Source organism: Equus quagga, chromosome 9 (assembly GCF_021613505.1).
Source record: "Equus quagga isolate Etosha38 chromosome 9, UCLA_HA_Equagga_1.0, whole genome shotgun sequence".
In the NCBI taxonomy this organism is placed as follows: Eukaryota; Metazoa; Chordata; class Mammalia; order Perissodactyla; family Equidae; genus Equus; species Equus quagga.
Window position 1 is genome coordinate 99,474,367 of NC_060275.1, and position 20,745 is coordinate 99,495,111.

Consider the following 20,745-nt stretch of genomic DNA (forward strand, 5'->3'; position numbering starts at 1 on the left):
TTGCCAGGCTCCCCACTCTCTTCTACCTAGAACAATCAAATCCTCCCTGGTTGACGCAGTATGTTTCAACCACAGCAGAAAATGTTGTTTCCCACTTAGTACTCAGAGTACTCATGTTCTGTGTGATGGAGTTGGAAGAACCTTCCAGTGAGAAACAAGACACCAGAGCTTATGAATTGTTCTGCCGGTGGTTCACTGTGCAAGCACTTCTTTAAAGGCATCTTCCTGGTCTGCAAATAAGGAATTTGGAAGAGGTGAGTTGTACTGTGGGATCTTTGCGGCTCAGTAAGATTTACAGATAAATAAGTAGATCCATAGATGCAAACACACAGATGTATATACATATAGATATACGTGATTCAAGTATATAGATATATCTTCCAGAAAGGGAATGGATAGTGTCACTTAAATAACACATGCTCTTCAGACCTGTGAGAAGAACACTGCATCTACATTTGCTAAACCTGTAACTTTATGTAAGCTCCAAATTCTACCCAGGCAAAATGGAAACCATAGCATTATTCCCCTAATTTTGAGCATCAAATAAACTAGTGCATTTAAGTTATTTAGGGAAACACTTTGCTAATTATTAGTATTTAATATGTGATCATTAATAATAATAATAAAAGCCTTTAGAAAATTCCCTTGAGTCTAGGCCATATCATCATCTCCTTCTGTACCATTGTAAAATTGGAAATTAAAGAATTTTGAATGCTTCGTTAACCAAAGAATTATCTACTGAGTTCCATTATTTGTTTTCTAATTTTACTTTTTAAGTTATTCATTATGACAAGTCTCTATAGTCATTCCCATCTGATTCTCTCTTCCTTTTCCTTTATTTTTGAGGAAGATTGGCCCTGAGCTAATATACATGCCCATCTTTCTCTACTTCATGTGTGGGTCACTGCCACAGCATGGCTTGATGAGCGGTTCCTAGGTCCACACCCAGGATCTCAAGCAGTGTACCCCAGGCTGCCGAAGCAGAGTGTGCAAACTTAATTGCTGCGCAACTCGACCGGCCCCTCTCTTCCTTTACTTTTTCTCAAATATGAAGTGATCCATGAAGTAGTTTCTTGTGGAGACTCACCTGGCTTTTTTTTATATTAACAACTATTAACAAAACCATGAATTAACTTTCCTTCAACTCAGTGACATGACTCTTAAACCTCATTGCATTTTGAGGGACTTATGATTTTATTTTGCCTACTAAAACTATTATATTATTCCTCATCTTTGCTTTACTTGATTCTTTTTCTGCTTGGTCTAATGATTTTCTGACAAACTCCTTTCCAATGCGGTACAGAAAGACCCTTTGGGTTACACATTTATGAATATGGCAGGATATTGTAAAGAAGCATTTGGAGAGATGCTTAGGCAAGTAGTAATTCACCATTGACAGAAAAATGGTTTATAAAGGCATTCAATATTCTGTATGGCTCTGCCCAAGGCACTTTCTTTGAGAAATACAGAATTGTTAAGAGTGAGCAGATAAATTCCTTTTTGAGTATTGGATATAACCCTTCTCTTTGTAGCAATAGCTCTATTATTTTCTCAATGACCTGATTTCTTTTAATGCCCCATTTCTTCCTACCTAAATCACATATCTAAAATACATGTAATATTTCTGCATTTTTTTGTTTGTTTTGTTTTGTTTTTTTGAGGAAGATTAGCCCTGAGCTAACTGCTGCCAATCTTTCTCTTTTTGCTGAGGAAGACTGGCCCTGAGCTAACTTCCATGCCCATCTTCCTCTACTTTATATGTGGGACTCCTACCACAGCATGGCATGCCAAGCCGTGCCATGTCTGCATCCAGGATCCGAACCGGCGAACCCTGGGCCACCGAAGCGGAACGTGAGAACTTAACTGCTGTGCCACTGGGCGAGCCCTTATTTTTAACATCTCTTTCCTTGACATTTAGGCTTTGGCCTTCTTATTAAGGTACTATCTCCCACCATCATTCCTTCTCTACTTCTCCCACTACCTTGTATTCTGTGAGACCAATTTACGCCCCAAAGTGTCTCTTTGAAATGTCTGGATGACATCTTCATATTTTGCCTTGATGCACGTAGATCAAATTTAGTGATGAATTTGTATTTTTATTTTATATCTTCTGGCTTTTATATGATTATAATGTGAGTATTCTGAAGTTATATTAAAAGACATGCAAATATGTTAAAGACAACAGCAGCACAAGTGTTTCATTAAAAATATGTTCATAGTCCATTTTTACATATATCCTCTCCCACAAAGTTTCTCTCTTGATATACTTTATCTCTTTAGAAAATTTTCTTTTTTAATTAGTAACATACAGACTTTATTGAGTGCTTATATAGGAGCCATATATTAAAAATTGTTATAAGCATGTCTCAGTTATCTTCATAATGACCCTATGAGTACATGGAGTCTATACAAATAAGGTGAGGCTAAGATGGGTCAGGAAGTTTACCTAACCTCTCAAAGCTCCTTAAAAATGAAAATGACATCGAAATTTAGAAAACACATAGCTTGAATGCATATTCTAAAGCATTGTACCTCCTGTTTCCTTGGTAATTCTACTGTGGAACATGTGGGGCTAAGTCTAGAGTGACGTAAATAAAATACTTGCCTCAGGCACAAAATTTAAAGCGGCACCACAAATCCCAATAATGAAAATATTGTATTATTTACTTATTATTATTATTTGTATTATTGTATTATTGTATTATTTACTTATTATTATTACTTATTATTATTAATGAAAATATTGTATTATTTACTTATTTATTGTGAGAAAGATTGGCTCTGAGCTAACATCTGTTGCCAATCTTCCTCTTTTTTGGTTGAGGAAGATTGTCACTGAGCTAACATCTGGGTCAATCTTCCTTTATTTTGTTTGTGGGATGCCACCACAGCATGGCTTGATGAGCGGTGTTAGGTCTGTGGCTGGGATCCAAACCCACAAACCCCAGGCGGCCGAAGCAGAGTATGTGAACTTAACCACAGATAAGGTAAGGCTAGGTTTGTACTTCATAGATTGCCTTGGGCTCCAGGGTGGCTCTCCATGGAACTGCACACTTAGCCCATCTTTACTTAAAATTTTTTTGTTCACCATGGATTTTTTGTCTTAATTTTGAGTTGTTTTTAAAATATTTCATCAAATGTTATTTATTTTGATTTCTGGGTTTTGGGCACCTCCTTAAGTTTTGCTCTTGAGGTGACTGTCTTCCTCGCCTCACCTTAGTTCTGGCCCTGGGTGTGATGCTGAGTTTCTCATTCTCAGAGGTAGACATCAGAGCACCTGTTGGATTCTCCATCTTGAGAATATATGCTAGGGCTGTACTTATCTGCTCCCTTGAAGTTTAGCTTGTCCACATGACTTGCTTCAGCCAATAAAATGTGAGCAAAATTAGCTTATGCCATTTTTTGTTGGAAGCTTTTGAAGTCAGTACACAATTTGCCATATTCCCCTACTTTTATATTCCAAATGGTCGAGGCTTTGTCAGCCTGTGTTCAGAGGAGGATGAGGCAGAGTAGAGCTGCAGGTCGGTCTGCAATGGACATCAAATGAGAATGTAATCTTTTTGGTTTTAAACCTCTGAGATGTGGTTCTTTATTGTTACTGCAGAATAGCCTAGCCTATTTTCACTAATATACTCCCTCAGCAACTTCAAATCTTTGCTGAATGTCATTTTCTCAATGACATTTATCCTGAGTTCCTATTAGAAATTACAAGCTACACAAATATACCCTCCTCTGTAATTCTGACTTTTCATTACCCCACTCAATCTTTTCAATAGCGTGTATCAGCTTTTGACATGCTGTATTAGTAATTTATGTATTATGTTCTATGTCTACATAACATTAGCACTAAGCTTACAGGCTCACATTCCCATGGGCCATAGTGCAAAATTATAACCTCCAACCCAATCGACAGAATAGCCAATAACTGGAGTTGCCATTTTGGATTCACTGGGCAGAGTAAATAAGAAAGAACAGAAAGCCTTGTTCATTCAGCAGTTTCCTAATCAAGTGCATCCCTGGGTTCTTATGGTCACTGCTGATACGCCTAGAATCTTGGGCTACTGGATTCACTTCTCCAAAGTAGGTGATTCATTATTGGGTTTCAAAATACGTCTTTGTAACACCATTTTAAGGTTACATGATAATTTAATATTTGGCTTTTTATCAGCATAAATGCAATTGAGGGCCCCACGTGTGGATGCTTCCTATACTCTCCTGCATTACAAAATTTCTGAAGCCAGGTTAACTGTCTTCAATTTGCTTTGAAACTCACTTGAAGTCTTGGAAGCTTAAGAGAGCAGAAACTCTGTTAGCAAACCCTCATGTAACTGATTTACTGGACTAAATTATTCAGACCAAAGAACAGAGTGTATTGAAATTATGCATCCAGGTGGCCACTCTTGAAGCTACCCACCCACCCACTGTTTATTCATCAAGAGTCAATGGTGAGAGGCATACATTTGCTTTTCTAGTTGTATTTGTTATTTAATTTAATTAATTATATTATCAGAGTATGTAAAATAATGGAATATGTGTAAAAGTAAATTAGTTTTTTATTTAACTATTTAAAAAGAATTGATAAGGGCAAATGGCCAAACAAGATTGCTTTTAAATTAGTTATTGGAAATAGACATGATAAATATTGGAGGAAATATAAAAATCAGAAATGATCTTCTGAAATCGTTTCAACAGTGTTTTCTTTTTTGAAGATGTACAATGTTTGTTTGATACAATTATATATTATAGTATGATTCCTATTACAGCAATAGTTAGCACCTCTATCGACAGTGTCTTTAAATTGTCTTTCCGCTTTAATCCCAAAGGACTGCATTGTCCTATGCGTGTTTTAAGAAAGAAAATAAGCTAACCCGCACTCAAAAGTTCTTTGCAACAGACAAGATCTTTGAATTAATGTACATACACATGGTCTAAAATAAACCGTATAATTTGTGAATGTGTCCTTTTTATTCATTCTCGTTTTAACCAAACCTTTCAATTAATGTATCCACTATGTGTCCTAATGGCATCAGATAGAAGGGTATCTAGAGTATTACTTTTTTGAAGCACAGGTAATTTTACAGGTCATCTATTCCAACTATTCTTACTCCTGTACTTTTTTTAAGTTTAAAGTGCTCATTATCAAAACCTTTAAATGGCTTGGAAAAAGGCATAGCAGGTTAGTGTTAAAAAAAAAAAGCAAGAAAATATTTCTTCTGATTCTAGTCTAGATATTATTTTGTTACATAATACAGCTTTCTATTCCCCCTTCTCTCTTTTAATTGTATTGGTAAAAAACACAAATAACTTCTTTGGTATACACACCCCCTCTCTTAGTCTGGGTTCTCCCAAAAGCAGATCATAAGACAAAGATTTGTGTACAGGTAGGTTGTTTAGAGGTTATCTCAGGAGGAGCAAGAGAAGGAGAGAAGGATGAAAGAGGAGAGCTAAACCAATAAAGGGTGTCAGTGAATGGATTACTGTTGTGAGTAACTTCACATTCTTGTTGCGGACATTCTGAGAAATGATGTAGGATACACTTCAGGATATCCTCATTTTAAGAGGAGGAGCCTGGGAGGTTCATCCTCTTGTCTCTCATTGACTGAAGCTTACCCCTAGAGCATGACTTCTGCAGGACTCTCAAAGTACGCTTGCCCACCACCAGCTACTCTGTTGCCAGAGAAAATACAAAGGAAGAAAAGCAGAGAAGTACAGTAATAAACCTGGTGCTCTCTGCCTTCAAGAATATGTATAAAACGCCTGTAGATGAACTGAGAGGTGGAATGAAATGATACAGAGCATTGCATCAGCAATATCTGCTACAATTACATGAGACCCATAAAGAAGTGGGCCAGGTCTCTGCTTGCCAGAGGACAGTATCCAAGATTCTTTATTATTCTGTTATTCATAACAATGAACTTATAGCTATACTTGACTCATTTCCCCCAATATGATTATATGACATCCATATTCTTAAAATTGACTGAGCTATTTCAAGTCCAATATACCATTTTGTTTAAAAATCATTATTAAATTATTTATATTCCCAAAATAATTGACATTAAAACTTTTAGACAATTTATTTATTTTTATTTATTTTTTGGTGAGGAAGATTGCCCCTGAGATAGCATCTTTGCCTATCTTCCTCTATTTTGTATGTAAGATGTCACCACAGCTTGATGAGTCATGTGCGCGTTCGCATCTGGGATCCGAACCTGCAAACTCCAGGCCGCTGAAGTGGGCATGAGAACTTAACCACTATGTCACTGGGCCAGCCCCCCTTTTAGATAATTTAAGCTCTCAATGTTTTTCAAGTTCTGTGTACATAATAGGTCCTAATACAGCTTTGTTGAAATAGTAAATACATAACTCACAGAATTATAAAACACATTTGATCTTTTTGCGTGTGTGTGTGAGGAAGATTGGCCCTGAGCTAACATCTGTTGCCAATCTTCCTCTGTTTCATGTAGGAATGCTGCAACATTGTGGCTTGACGAGCAGTGCTAGGTCTGCGCCTGGGACCCAAACCTGGGAACCCTGGGGCTGCCGAAGAGGAGACTGCAAACGTAACCACTATGCCACCAGGCAGGCACCTGATTTGATCTTTTTAAAGAACCTTTTAGGTCTTATTGCCCTACCCCTGAAATGCTGTTTGTATTATTTATATGTATACATACAAATTATTGTGCATACAATAATCCCATGATTGGTCAATAGTTTTAGTGATCTCTTCTTTTATACATAGTTTCATGTTTCAAATTCTTCACCATTTCTTCTTTTATTTTTGGAGGTGCTATCACCATTGTGATATAAAACTCTTAGGAATCATTGTTGACCTGTCTTAAACAATCACCAAAGGGGGAGGGAGGGGAAACAGACAAGTTGCAGCCTTTCAAGGAGACAAATACCTACTAATACTGAAAACAAAAACAGAAATCTAAAATTGGAAAGTCAAATTTATTTACGATGCTCCTGAAATGGTTATAGGATTCTTGTTGTTGCTGTTGTTTCTTTATTTTTCTCCTTCTCTCCAGCCTTAAATTTCATCAAAAGCTGTGGTTTTATCAGAACAATTAATAAATAATAGAGCTTCTTTATTAACATTCTCCAGTTTATTAAAGTGGAAGTGAATGCTTCAGCTTGAGTTATCAGATCAAAATAAATCTTGTTCTCAAATTCAAAATCAGTCTATTTTGTGTAATATAGAACTTAAAAATAACAGTGTGACTCACGACTTCATATCCAAGTCAGCGTGGTTGACAGCTGAGTGATTTCTAGCTTTTCTTTTCCCTTTGAATTTTCAGACATAGGGACTTTCTGTTATTATTGGACTTTTGTTGATTGACAGCTTATATTTTACAAATTTCACTAAGATTTTTTTTCATTTTCATTACTATTGGGTATATATTAATTATTATTTTATGGGAACATAAATGTTTCTCTTTTATTAGTTTTGGTTCCAGCTATAATCTTAATTTGATTCAGAAAACAGGAAGCCATCATTGCAATAATAAGCTTGGTATGTAATGTTCTTTCAGTTTAGAAAATATCAAGCTTCCAATGCTGTAATTCGTCTCCAGGCAACGTCTTCTGCTCAGCACAGTAGCAGTTGTCAAATTACAAAACAAAATTCTGATTTTGGTAAACTTAGTTTAACCAGAGTTAATGCACTATTTGCACATTACACTATCACTCATGTAACTAATTTTAAATGATATAACTAAACAATCATCAAAAGAATATTTGAGGGGCCGGCCCCGTGGCCGAGTGATTAAGTTCCCAGGCTCCGCTTTTGTGGCCCAGGGTTTCTCTGGTTCGGATCCTGGGCACAGACATGGCACTGCTTGTCAGGCCACACTGAAGTGGCATCCCACAAGCCACAACTAGAAGGACCCACAACTAAAATATACAACTATGTACTGGGGGGATTTGGGGGAAAAAAAATCTCATAAAAAATATTTTATTTTTCTTCTTTATTTTTTTTATTAAGTGGCTAACTTCCTTTCATAATTTGTATCTTTCAAAATTTAATTGAAGAGCCTGCCCTGTGGCCGAGTGGTTAAGTTCACATCCTCCACTTCAGCAGCTCAGGGTTTCACCAGTTCGGATCCTGGACGTGGACATGGCATCACTCATCAGGCCATGCTGAGGCGGCCTCCCACATAGCACAACCAGAGGCGCTCACAGCCGGAATATACAACTATGTACTCGGGGACTTTGGGGAGAAGAAGAAGAAGAAGAAGAAAAGAATATTGGCAACAGATGTTAGCTCAGGTGCCAATCTTTAAAAAAAAAACTTTGATTGAAGCATTAAATGTTCAATTTCATCACAGCAAACATCTGAATTACAAGAGAATATGGAACACAATACCAAGCAATTTGCTGAAAAGATGGAAAACAGCACATGATTAGCTTTATCATGATAAAATGTGAAAGCTAGAAGGAACCTCTGCTATGACAGATGAAGAAATGTAGGCCCAGATGTTTAAGCGACTTGTTCAAGGGCACACAAGCATCAAGTGTTAGATTAGATCTAGAATTCATATTTCAGCAAAGAAGTTCACCGCTCATTTTAATGTTTTCAAAAATAAAATAGGCAACTACATACCTATAGATAGAGCTTAAATGGTTATAAAAATATTTTTAATAAAGAGTTATAAGCAAAAAAAATTATAAATCATCTTTCATTTCAAACTACTATGTGCAAATATAGCAACAGTGGGCCAAGAGAAGAGAAGCCCTTACTGTACCAGCTGGAGTTTCCTGGAGCAAGAGATTTTCTTAGTTTTTTTTTAATCACATTTGAAAGTTCTGAGCAGGTATCTTGGGTTCCAATTTTTATATGTTCAATGAAGAAGCTTGAGTATCTTACAGTGACACAGGGGGTTACTGCCATGATCTGTCACTACAACTCACCTGACTAAATTTACGACTTCACCAAACCCACATCCTTCCATGTTTGGTTTATCAACGCCCAGCAATGTTGCAGGATTTCAAATGGATTCAGAGCCATCTGTTCACCAAGGTGATGAGATAAGGGGTGGCCCAACAACAACGGGCTGTCGAACACCTATGGATCTGAGCATATGAGTGTATTTTGCACAGAATTGTATTAGTGTGTGTGTGTAGGTGTGTGAGAGAGACAATGTAATAAACCACAAAACCACATGTGAGTCTAATTTAATGTGGATTTTTCTGATCACTGATCATTTTGTTTAATAAAATATTTGCATTAGAAACCATCCAAACTATAGGAATAGAATATCTATTGCAGAAAAATATAGCTATTTTCTTTCATACAAACTAATTCAGGGTTTAATATTACAACTCTGGTAAATTCTCCTTCCCTCATGCTTTCAAAAGTATGATATTATGTATGACCTCCTCATATAGCCTGGTTCTCTGTCCCGTTCTCTCCTCCTATTCTGTGACTCCTCCATCTCTTACACACTTTCCTCTAATTGCCAAACCTGTCTGTCTATGATCCAGTATAGTTCTTTTCTTCTGATAAATTTTGCTATTCACTAATTATCTATTCAGGTGTGCTTAACCTAATATTTTGAATTTTAATTTTATTAGTGATTTTTTAATTTCCGATATTTTCATTCAATTCTTTTTTTGTGTTTTTCTAGTTCTCACATTTCTATATGTTACAAATTTCTGGGACACATTAGTCACACGTATCAGTGTTCTAGACTATTGTCCAGTCTATCATTATTTGGGTAGAATCTTTTTAAAATGAATTACTATTTATTAAATTTTTATCATTTTGGATGACAAATTATAGTGATAACTTAAAAACCTTGATTTTTCATCTACTTCATGAGAAAATGTGTTTTGCTCATGGCTAGCAGTAAAGCTAGAAGCGGGTTGTATTAACGCAATGAGAGTGTAAAATGATGTGAGTCCCTGTTGCTTGTTCTTTGTACACTTAAGTAAATTTCAAAGCCAGTTGAAAGGGTCCCTTCCTTTTTGCAGACCCTGCACTTCAATTTTTTGTCCTCCCAGCTCTGTGAAATTTAATTTCTCAAGCTCTCCTCCATTTTTAGATTTGGCAATTTCATCAAAAAGAAAATAGACACCAAATGTTGGGCTCACATTTGTAGTCTTTCCTTTTCTCTGGGATCATAGCCTTTCAGGTCCTGACTGCCTTTTGAACCCTCCAATGCTCTGAAGCAGATTTATAAAAAATATTTCCTAGGATTTTTGGAAGAAAGATCGGTCTGAACAAACTTGCTCAGGATTACAAAGAACAGACTCCCTTCGAATTTTAATTGCTTGATAGTTACAACATGAAAGCCTATTATTTTGAAGCCTAGGATTAACCTCCAAACTTCTTTTTAGTCTTTAAGATATACGAGTGCTAGGCATACAAAAACGTCAGTTTATATTTGTTTACCTTAATCTTCTATAGAGATGTTCAATTAGATGCATATTTTATAGCAGTTCCCTGTAAGTCAGATTATGTTGAGATATAAACATTAAAATATAATTCTCAAGAAAACTGAGCATGATTATTTGTAAATTCATACATTTGGTGGCATTGTGAACCATGTGCATCTGAAACCAGAAATTATGTCGAATTGAAATGGGGATAATAGTCCTACAAAGAAAGCTATAACATTTTTTGATGCACAACAAAATGTTAATTTATGTAGATGATTAGTGACAGGTTAAAACAGCAAGAAAGTGAAAGAAGGTTTACTCTTTGGTATAGCCACCTATCGCCACAGTGAAAATTGAACATTTGTTGGTATAAAAGTTGCATCATTTAAAAAAAAAGAACACTCACAAGCAAATGTATGTATTTAATGTAGCCATTGAACTAGCCATGTGGAGAACAGACACAATTGCTCCAGTGTGATTTAAATGGCACTAAATACATCCCTAAATAAAATTACTCCCTTACTGGATCATTCGAAGGTGTGCAATTACCCTTCTTAAGGATTCTCATATTTTAAGTCTCTTGTGGTATTTTGTTCTCTGGTAAGGGCAAACCTTTGCAAGTTAATATTGTTGGAGGAACACTTATCTAATTAACAACATAGTTATTCATTTTTCATGTGGTAATAACAATCATAGTGCCTACCATTTGTCAAATGCTTGCTTTGTACAGAGATGATCTATACCATACCATGGACTATATACACATGCCCACTGTATGTGAGCGTGTGTTTCATTTTCTCTGAGATTATAGCTTTTCAAGTTTGCACTGTCTTTTTAGTCTTTCATATACATCTGTTTATATCTCTCAAATAAAATATAAATATTGTAACCCCACACAGAAAAGAATGTAGTTATTATTTTCCACATTTTGTAAAGGAAGGGCAAGAGGCTTAAAAAGTCAAGTAACTTATATTTTTATATCACAACTAAGAAATAGCAGAACTCGAATCCCCATGGAGTTTGGTTGGGTGTGTGGGATTGGTCAGTGTTTCTCAAACTAAGCCCCCCTACCACCAGTTGTGAGAAGAGACAACTTCAAATGGAATTATCTGTGAGTCGTGTGATTTTTTTTGTCTTCTATTTTCATTTCAGTGCAATCCAAAAACAAAATAATTATTCTAGAGCATCTATATTACAACCTCGTATCAATTTCTGACACAATATCATAACCAATTGTGGAGGTATTCATCTTTATTTCCAATTGAGTTGCACTGAGTAGTACTACATTACTTGAATTAATGGGAAAAGAAAACCAGAGTAATCTTAATGCATGAATTATGATAAACATGATTGAAAAATTTGGAAATGTTTGAGTGATTATCTGACATAGTTTTGTATAGATATGCCAAACTCAATGAAGCTTTCTGTATAAGTCAATATCATATTAAGAGGAGAAACTGATTTCAGAAATTTTTTCTTTACATGAAATTAATATTAATTGGAATTATGCTGGCTTGCAATTTCTTTGCAGTTATATGTCCTTTTTTAAATGTGGTAGTAACTATTAGCATATATAGTTTATACCTCATTTTAAATATACATTTATTTGAAATCATTGAAATGAGAATAATTTAAGCCAATCACAGGGCCAAGGACAATTATTATTTTTAAAAATAGATTGATATATTACTCTTGTTTTGGAAGCAACTGGCATGAGAATAATTAACTTTTGGTAAAGTAGGAAGATTGAGTATAAGGCACTCCGGCAGGTGGGAAATCAGTTAAGTGAGAAAGCACGAGGTCTCATGTACTTATCAAAAAAGGCCTTAAGATAATCCAGGATCAACTAGTGAGGCTGGGAAACAGTGCCTAAATTTACCACCTTCCTTTTTTTTTCCATAGGGCCTGATCTGAGCTACAGACTCCTCCTTAGTGTGATCATAAGGCAGAGTAAAGTCAAAATTCTATTCCTCTTTAGAGTTATTGGTTTTATGTGATATTATCTGTTATGGAAACACATGCTGAAATTTTAAATGATTTTCTTATAAAAGCAGTGATAAAGTTAACCTATAAGCAGAAACCAATCTGAAAAAAATATAAATAGGTCCTCATAAAAACAGAAAATCAGATATTAGAACGAAATAAAAATAAATATACTAGCCCACATAACATGCTCATTTTTCAATGCATCCCAAATTACTGTAGATTTAAAATATTGAATTTTAAGAAAGTACCAGAGGTCACTTTGCAAGTCATTTTGCATTTATAGTATATAGAAATAAAATTTTAGTGTTTAAGTATATATCATCTTCTAACCCTCTTTTTAACTGCCTTCTAAGTGGCAATCCTTTCATCATTTTAAGTAGGCATTCAATATGAAATATCAAAGTTCACATGTTATTGATCAAGACAAGTAAAACTAGGTTTTATTTATTGTATTTGAGAAATGAATATTAAACCATTTCTGTCAGTTTAGTGAAAAAGCTTATTTCCTTTCATTAGAGTCATTTAAACAACCATTTTTCTTCATAGTGATTTGTACTTCTAAAAGAGCAGATGAACTATAAGTTTCAACCCACGAATAAAGAATTCTCCTGGTGAGGTCATGATAAGACTGACTTACACGGAAATTGCCCCCTTAACTGGTGGCAGATGGGGTGAAGCTGAGGGAGGTGGATCAGAAAGTCTTTTGCCAATTGAGTGACTTGCATTTCATTAACCTACCAAAACTAGAAATAAACACCTGAATATATTTATGTTACACCAAGTATTTATGCAGCAGATATTAAATTCAATGGATAGCACCCATCTCATCAAGCTACACAAAATAATGTATAATTTCTAAACAAGTGAAGAAAAAATATTAGAACAAAGAAATTAAATTAACCCAATAAAATTAGAGAAAAAAATATAGTCAATAAGTTTACATCCTTGTTAAGAGAGAAAGAGAGAGAGGTCTACACACATTAGTAAATACAATCATTGCAAGTAAGCTAAACCCAGCAGTAAAAAGAGACTCAGATTTATCCTAAACATAAAAATTGAGTAAATGAAGCATTAGTAAATACTTTTTTATAATGTGCATGTGGCAAAGATCTAAAACAATATGATAATCACATAAAGCACTTATGATATTTGGAGGTGCTGCTTTACATATATTAAACTTATTTACTTATTACTTACTTACTTACTACCCTCTGAGGTGGGTGACCATTGATCCATACTTTAAAGATGAAGAAACTAATATGCGAAGCAGTCATTTGGCCAAGGTCACATTACTGGTTATCTGTCTAGCTAAAATTCAAATCTGTGCATTTTTACCTTCAGAATTCATGTTTTTAATGACTACGCTATAGATAATTTTGAGAAAAATAGTGAAAATAGAAAATTAAGTAATAAAAGGTATGTAACAGAAATACCAAACAAAAAAGAAATATGTTTACTACTAATAATAGAAGTTTAAATAATTTTTATTGAAAACAGGAAAAAGGAGGATATTTTATGCTGCTGAATTTTACAAAATAATGAATATGTTACTATCTAAATGTTCATCGACAAAAAATGTCAAAGCATGAAGAATAAAAATTTATAATCCCATAACACAGTGGATTCCATTAATATAAATCTCTCAGAAATCATCCTATTTTAAAAATACAAATGTGATTTAAATAATGCATTTAATATGCTAAAGCATAATATGTGTATATACTATAAAGCATATCATATTTACAATTATGTAATTTTCCTAATACACTTGAAATTAATAACTAAAAGATAGCCAACTTTTCCATTTTTTTTTTAATAAATTATTTATAACTTTGGGATATGCTGAATAATGCCTCGGAACCAAAGATGCTCATGCTCTAATTCCCAATACCTGTGAATATATTACCCAAAGGGATTTTCCAGATCTAATTAACATTAGGGTCTCATTAGGGTCTTTAAAAGAGGGAGTTTATCCCGGTTTATCTGGGTAGGTCACTCTAATCACATCAGCTCTTAAAACCAAGTACATTCTCCTGTTGGACACATAAGAGATTCAGCAGAAAGGGATATCAGAGGGATTCAACGTGTAAGAAGGATTCTACTCAACTGCCGACTGAAATAGTGTCTAGGTAAGGTTTAAATGAATGAGTGTATTTGATCAGCAAAGTAAGGAACTCAAGTCCTGGGAAATAGTCCAACAGAGGATTCTGAGGAACTGCTCCAAGACCTACAGATCTCAGTCAAGTCTATATACTTTTTTTTTAAACAAAGCAGCATACATACAGGAAGGCTTACACATCTAATAGTCATATACTTCAAAGATAATATAAACAAGAGCTTCACGGTCATACATCAAACAAGACTTGTAATGGTGGTGTTATCCATGTTTGGAGGGAGACAAGGACCAGGCTCATTACTTTTTCCCTCAATCTCTAAGAAATGCAGCTTGGAAATGTCAGAGCGAGGTACCCTTTACTTTGCCTGTTGTGGAGCTGTCCAGCTGGTGTCTTCAGTCATGAAGCGTGGAGTTACAAGGTCATTCTAACACAGGCTTAGGATGCCCACACGGCTGCTTCACAGCACAGCCTGGATTTCTGACTTTAAGCCTAGGCAGCTTGCTTGCTAGATTCACCTGTTAGACCATGGAGAGGAGTCCCAAAAGTTTGTTCATATGACTTTGTTGGCTTTAAAAATAGAAGGGCAACGGGACAAGGAATGGAGGTGGAGAGCTGAGAGAGTCTCCAGCTGACTACCTGCAAGGAAACAGGAAAATCAGTACTCCAGCCAGAAGCAACTGAATCCTGCGGACGCCTTAATAATCTTGAACTGATTCTTCCCAGGAGCGTCAAGGAGAAACTCAGCCCTGCTGAAACCTCGTTTCCAGTTTTTGGAAACTCTAAGCAGAGGACTTACACTTCTGACTTACAAAATTCTGAGAAAATACATGTGCTCTGTTTTCAGCCACTACATTTGTGGCGCTGTATTAAGGCAGTATTCAAAAACTAATACAGTTATTGTATATTGAAAAAAAAATAAAAGAAAATTATTTTTAAATGAAGCAAAGGAAAACACTTTATGTATTCAATTTATATCCAAATCTAATATATATTTTTACTGAAATATAACTCATATGTCAAAAAATCCATCATTTTAAAGGGTACAATATTTTGGGTTTTACTATATTCACAAAGTTATGCAACCATCACCATTATCTAATTCTGGAACATTTTCATCACCTCAGAAGTAACCCCGTGCCAGCAGCAGTAACTCCCACTCCATCCACCTAGCCCCTGGCAACTGCGAATGTACTGTCTGTCTCTACGGATTTTTGAATTTAGAACTCATTGTATAAATGAACTCATAGAATATGTGACCATTTGTTTCTGGCTTCTTTCATTTAGCATATTTGCAAGGTTCCTCAAGGTTGTAGAATGTATTAAATAGAGAAATTGATGGGCCATATAGTAGCTGTATGTTTAACAGTTTGAGGAAATGCCAAAGTGTATTTCAAAATGCTTGCACCATTTTATACTTCAACAACGTATGAGAATTGCAATTTTTCCATATCCTGTCCGTTTTGATGATAGTTACACTAGTATATGTGACGTGTATCTCATTGTGGTGTGATTTGAATTTCCCTAAGGAATAAAATCAGTGAGCACCTTTTCATGAATTTATTGGCCATTAGCATATCTTTTTTGAATACTTGTTTATTCAACTCTATGGTTCATTTTTAAATTGGGTCATTTTTTGAAATTGTTGTATAGTAAGACTTCTTTATATATTCTGGAAACAAATCATTATCAAAGTACGAATTCAAATATTTTCTGCCATTCTGTGAATTGTCTTTTCACTTTCTTTATAGTGTCCTTTGAAGCAATTGTTTTGAAAATCTTGTTAAAAATCCAATGCATTTATTTTTGCTTGTTGATAGCTTGTGATTTTGGTGTCATAGTTGAGAAGTCACTGCCCAATCCGAGATCACAGGGATTTATATCTATGTTTTCTTCCATGAGTTTTGTTGTTTTAACTCTGACATTTAGGTTTTTGTTCCATTTTGAGTTATTTTACGTATATTGTGTGAGGGATCCAAATAAATTCTTTTGCATGTGAATATTCAATTGTCTCAGCACCGTTTGTTCAAAAAACTATTTTTTCCCATTGAATTGTCTTGGCACCCTTGTTGAAAATCAACTGACCATAAATGTAAGGAGATACTTCTGGACTTTGAATTTTATCCCATTGATCTGTATGTCTAGCCTTATGCCAGTAGCATATTTTCTTGAATAATGTAACATTGTAGTAATTTTTGAAATCAGTAAGTATGAATCCTCCAACTTAGTTCTTTTTTCAAATTTGTTTCACTATTTTGGGTCTTTTGCATTTCAATCAGCTTATCAATTTCTGCAAAAAAAAAACCCTTCTGATATTTTGTTTTTATTTAAAATACTGATATTTTGCTCATCATGGAAATGTTTATATTAATACTGATTATTTAAAATAATGAATTAGAATATCTTTAATCTTTATTATTAGGATTTGTGGTGCCACCTTAAATTTTGGTCCTAAGGCAAGTACTTCACTCACCACACTCTAAACCTAGCCATGCAAATTCTGCAGCAGTATTACCAAACAGATGGTAGGACCACATGCAATCCATAGACCACTTTGGGAAGTGTTGCTGTCTTTAACATTGTCTTCCAACCCACAAACATAGCATATCTTTCCATTTGAATTTATTTCAACTATTATCATTTTTAACTCCAGAATTTCTATTTTGTTCCTTTTTATGATTTCCATGTCTTTATTGATATTCTCTATTTGGTGAGACATCATCCTCCTACTTTCTTTTAGTTCTTTAGACACATCCTTTTAGTTGTTTGAATATATTTAAAATAGCTGATTAAATGTCTTTGTCTAGTAAGTACAATGTCTGGGCTTCCTTAGGAACAGTTTCTGTTGACTGCTTTTTTTCCTATGTATGCACCATGATTTCTTTTTTTTTTGCAGATTTTATAAAATTTCAGTGAAAATTGCACATTTTGCATAATATATTGTAATAACTCTGGAATTCAGAATCTCCTGCTTCTACATGCTGATTATTGTTACTATTTTGTTTTTGTTGTTGCTATTGTTGATAATGTTTATTTAATGACTTTGCTGATCTAATTCTATCATGTTTTCTGTTGGATGTGGCAAGTCAAATCTCTACTCATTTTCCTTAGTGATCAGCTACTGATTAGCAGATATTTCCTCAAATTCCTGGAACCATTCTTTCTACTGTGAAATATGACCTGAGTGGAGTCATAGTAAAATAGAACCAGAGCAGTCATTTCAAAGGAATTGTCTTGCATGTCTTATTTTCTCTATCTTCCAAACTGGACCAAACCACTAACATTCTAAGAAGTCACTAAGGACAGGACTATCCTGTTTGTAAGGACTGATGAGACTGGACTATGCTGATGACTGAATCACTAAACTATTAATGAAGTACAAGTCTAGCTTTTTGCCTGCTGAGTGAATTTCAAGCCAATCTATGAAGTACAAACCTAGCCTTACCTCATCTAGCACCAATGAACATTTCCTTAATACAATTTACCTCATCTTCCTCCCTTTTTCCCATAAAAACCCTGAGCCCCTCTCCTGTAATCGGGACAGTATTAGAGTTTCTACTTAAACCTGTGCTCCCCAAATTCCAATTCTTTGATCCCAAATAAATGCTTTGCCTCTTAAAATGGTTTCTGTTTTTGTAGGTTGACACTTCCTTTAACAAGTGCTCTGTGGGAACATTGTAACAAAGCTTCAATGTCCAGGCCTTATACAATGCTCACTTAGTTTTCACTTCCTGCTTATATAGAGACTTGAGGTCATCCAGAGTTGAGGGGTTAGGATATTTTTAGGTCTTTCCTGGACATGCACACAGTTCTGGGCACAGCCTTTTGCTTGTGTGTGGCTAGCCCAAGAATTTCTCAAAGCTTTTCAAATATCAGAGATTTTCAAAGCCACTTATGGGCAGAATTTTCCCAAGGTTTTCATTTGAACTTTCTGGTCAGCTTATTGTTTGACCCAACTGTTATTGTTGCCTCAGGCATCTGTGATGTTAAACAATTGCTGTTGATTGTTTTTGACAAATGCCTCCAGAGAAAATGATATTTGTACTGGACAAATTCTGATTCAGGTCAAATAAAGACAAACTTTGCCAGTCTTTATTTACCAAGGAATTTCCAGGCAGGTCAAATAATTCCAGTTATCTGGGAATGGGTATTTGGAAGATTTCTTACCATGTTCTTTCCCCTCCAGTGGTTGCTGGGTGTCACTGTGATTGTGGGCCCTTGGTTTTCAATGCTGCTATAGAGCTAAAGAGGAGGATATGAGAATAGGGCAAGTTAAAACACTGCAAAGCTCACCATTTTATTCTGAGATTCAATTTTTCCTGAATAAACACTCCCTAGATTGTTGCAAGCCTGTGGTTAATTCCCAGAGTTCTACAAAAGTTGATTTAGACAATCTTTTCTTGTTTTTTTTATTAGTTTTGTTGGGGAGAGGATTTTCAGAGAGACCTCTCCATTTCCACTTCCAGGGTGTATTTTAAAAGTCATTCTTAAAGAAAATTTATGGTCTTAAATACATTTAGTAAAGAGAATTTAAATTATTTAAGCTCTGCTTGAAAATATTAAAGCAAGTATAGTAAGCCAAATTTAAAGAAAGAAGAAAGAAAGAATTAGAGGTAAAAATATAATTAAATAAGCAGAAAGAATGAAAATTCACTCTCATTTAAATTATATAGCAGCAGAGAAATTTTTGAAAATATTTTAAATTCATGCTGTCAAAGCTGAACTACCAGTTAGGCTGCCAGACTGAGTAGTAATTTTGCTCTGATGACAGTATAAAATATACACTCTTTGCCATCACCACTCACACACACACACACATCTAACACGTGCCTTATATGGTATGTTGTTAGAGAGAGAGTAAAAATTCTTTCCAATAAGAGTGTAAAGAAAGACTAATATCAATTAGTCTTTGACCTTTACATAAAGGTTTGTGTTTTTTTTTAATTTTGTCATTAACCAAAAATTTACAGCAAGTGACCTGATAATGACCAAATTGATTAAAGCCTAAGTAAATTGTCCCTCAGGATAATTGCCAATTGCATTCAATTTTGAGATTAAATTCTTAACGAATTTAATGGCAGCAACATTTAGAATACAATTATTAACTTCCATTAAAGTATGGCCGCTAGCTTCCACATTTTAAATGTCAAGTGTTTTTTGTGTCTTTGACAATGATTTCCCTCCCCCAAGAAAACATCAGAGGAGTTACTATCTTTCAACAATTTCATAGTTTTTTTATAACCATTATTTTAATTATAAGCCCTGCTGTGCTTCATAAAGCTCGAAAATGATGTTTAATTTGGTGTTTACATGATAGCTAAAATAAGGGAGAAGTATTTAAACATCTTCAATTTCATTTTGTTTTCAAGTCTCTTTCTTTCTGTACCCTCTGTTTCTGAGCACACCAACAAAAGGATTTACTTATTTATGCTTCACATTGTCCCAACATCAAGGAAAAAGTTGAAAAACTGCTCTGTGTGCAAGTCAAATTTATTTGATGAAGTATTATATGAAATAAAGAAAACTTATTCTGATGTACAAGCTTACTTTAAATACTTAATTACATTTTGTTAAACTTATAAATGATTATTAGATTTCTCTGATGCACAGGCTCTTCATCTGTAATGAGGTAATGATTTCGCCTACCTTCTTGTTATTAAGGGGATGGAATAAGTTACCTCTCATTACCTCCATTCTTAAATGCATCTGAGACTAAGTCTGGGAACAAAGTAGTTAAAGAAATTTTTCTTCACCCCGTCTCTTACATAGGCCTACTTTCTCCTATGGATCAGCTGCCCAACCTGAACTACAGAAAGGAATTCATGTTCTAGTCTTCAGTTTGTTCTTATTGTCACCATTGTCTTCTAGTAATTGATAGTTTGCTTTGCTCTTTATCATGTTGGCCCCATGTGACTATATTCAATTTGAAGGACTGTCATCTATTTTTGAATTCTGTGAATTTTTCAGCCAATTACTCTAAATTCACTAATTACCTCTTCAGCTGAATGTAATCTGCTATGTTCTTAACTAAGTATGATGATTAGGTTTTTTTTTTCTTTCTGCTTTATCTCTCCCAAATCCCCCCTGTTACATAGTTGTATACCTTAGTTGCAGGTCCTTCTAGTTGTGGCATGTGGGGCTCCACCTCAACGTGGCCTGATGAGCAGTGCCATGTCCGTACCCAGGATCCGAACTGGCAAAACCCTGAGCCTGCATCTGAGCATGCAAACTCAACCACTCTGCCACAGGACTGGCCCCTGAT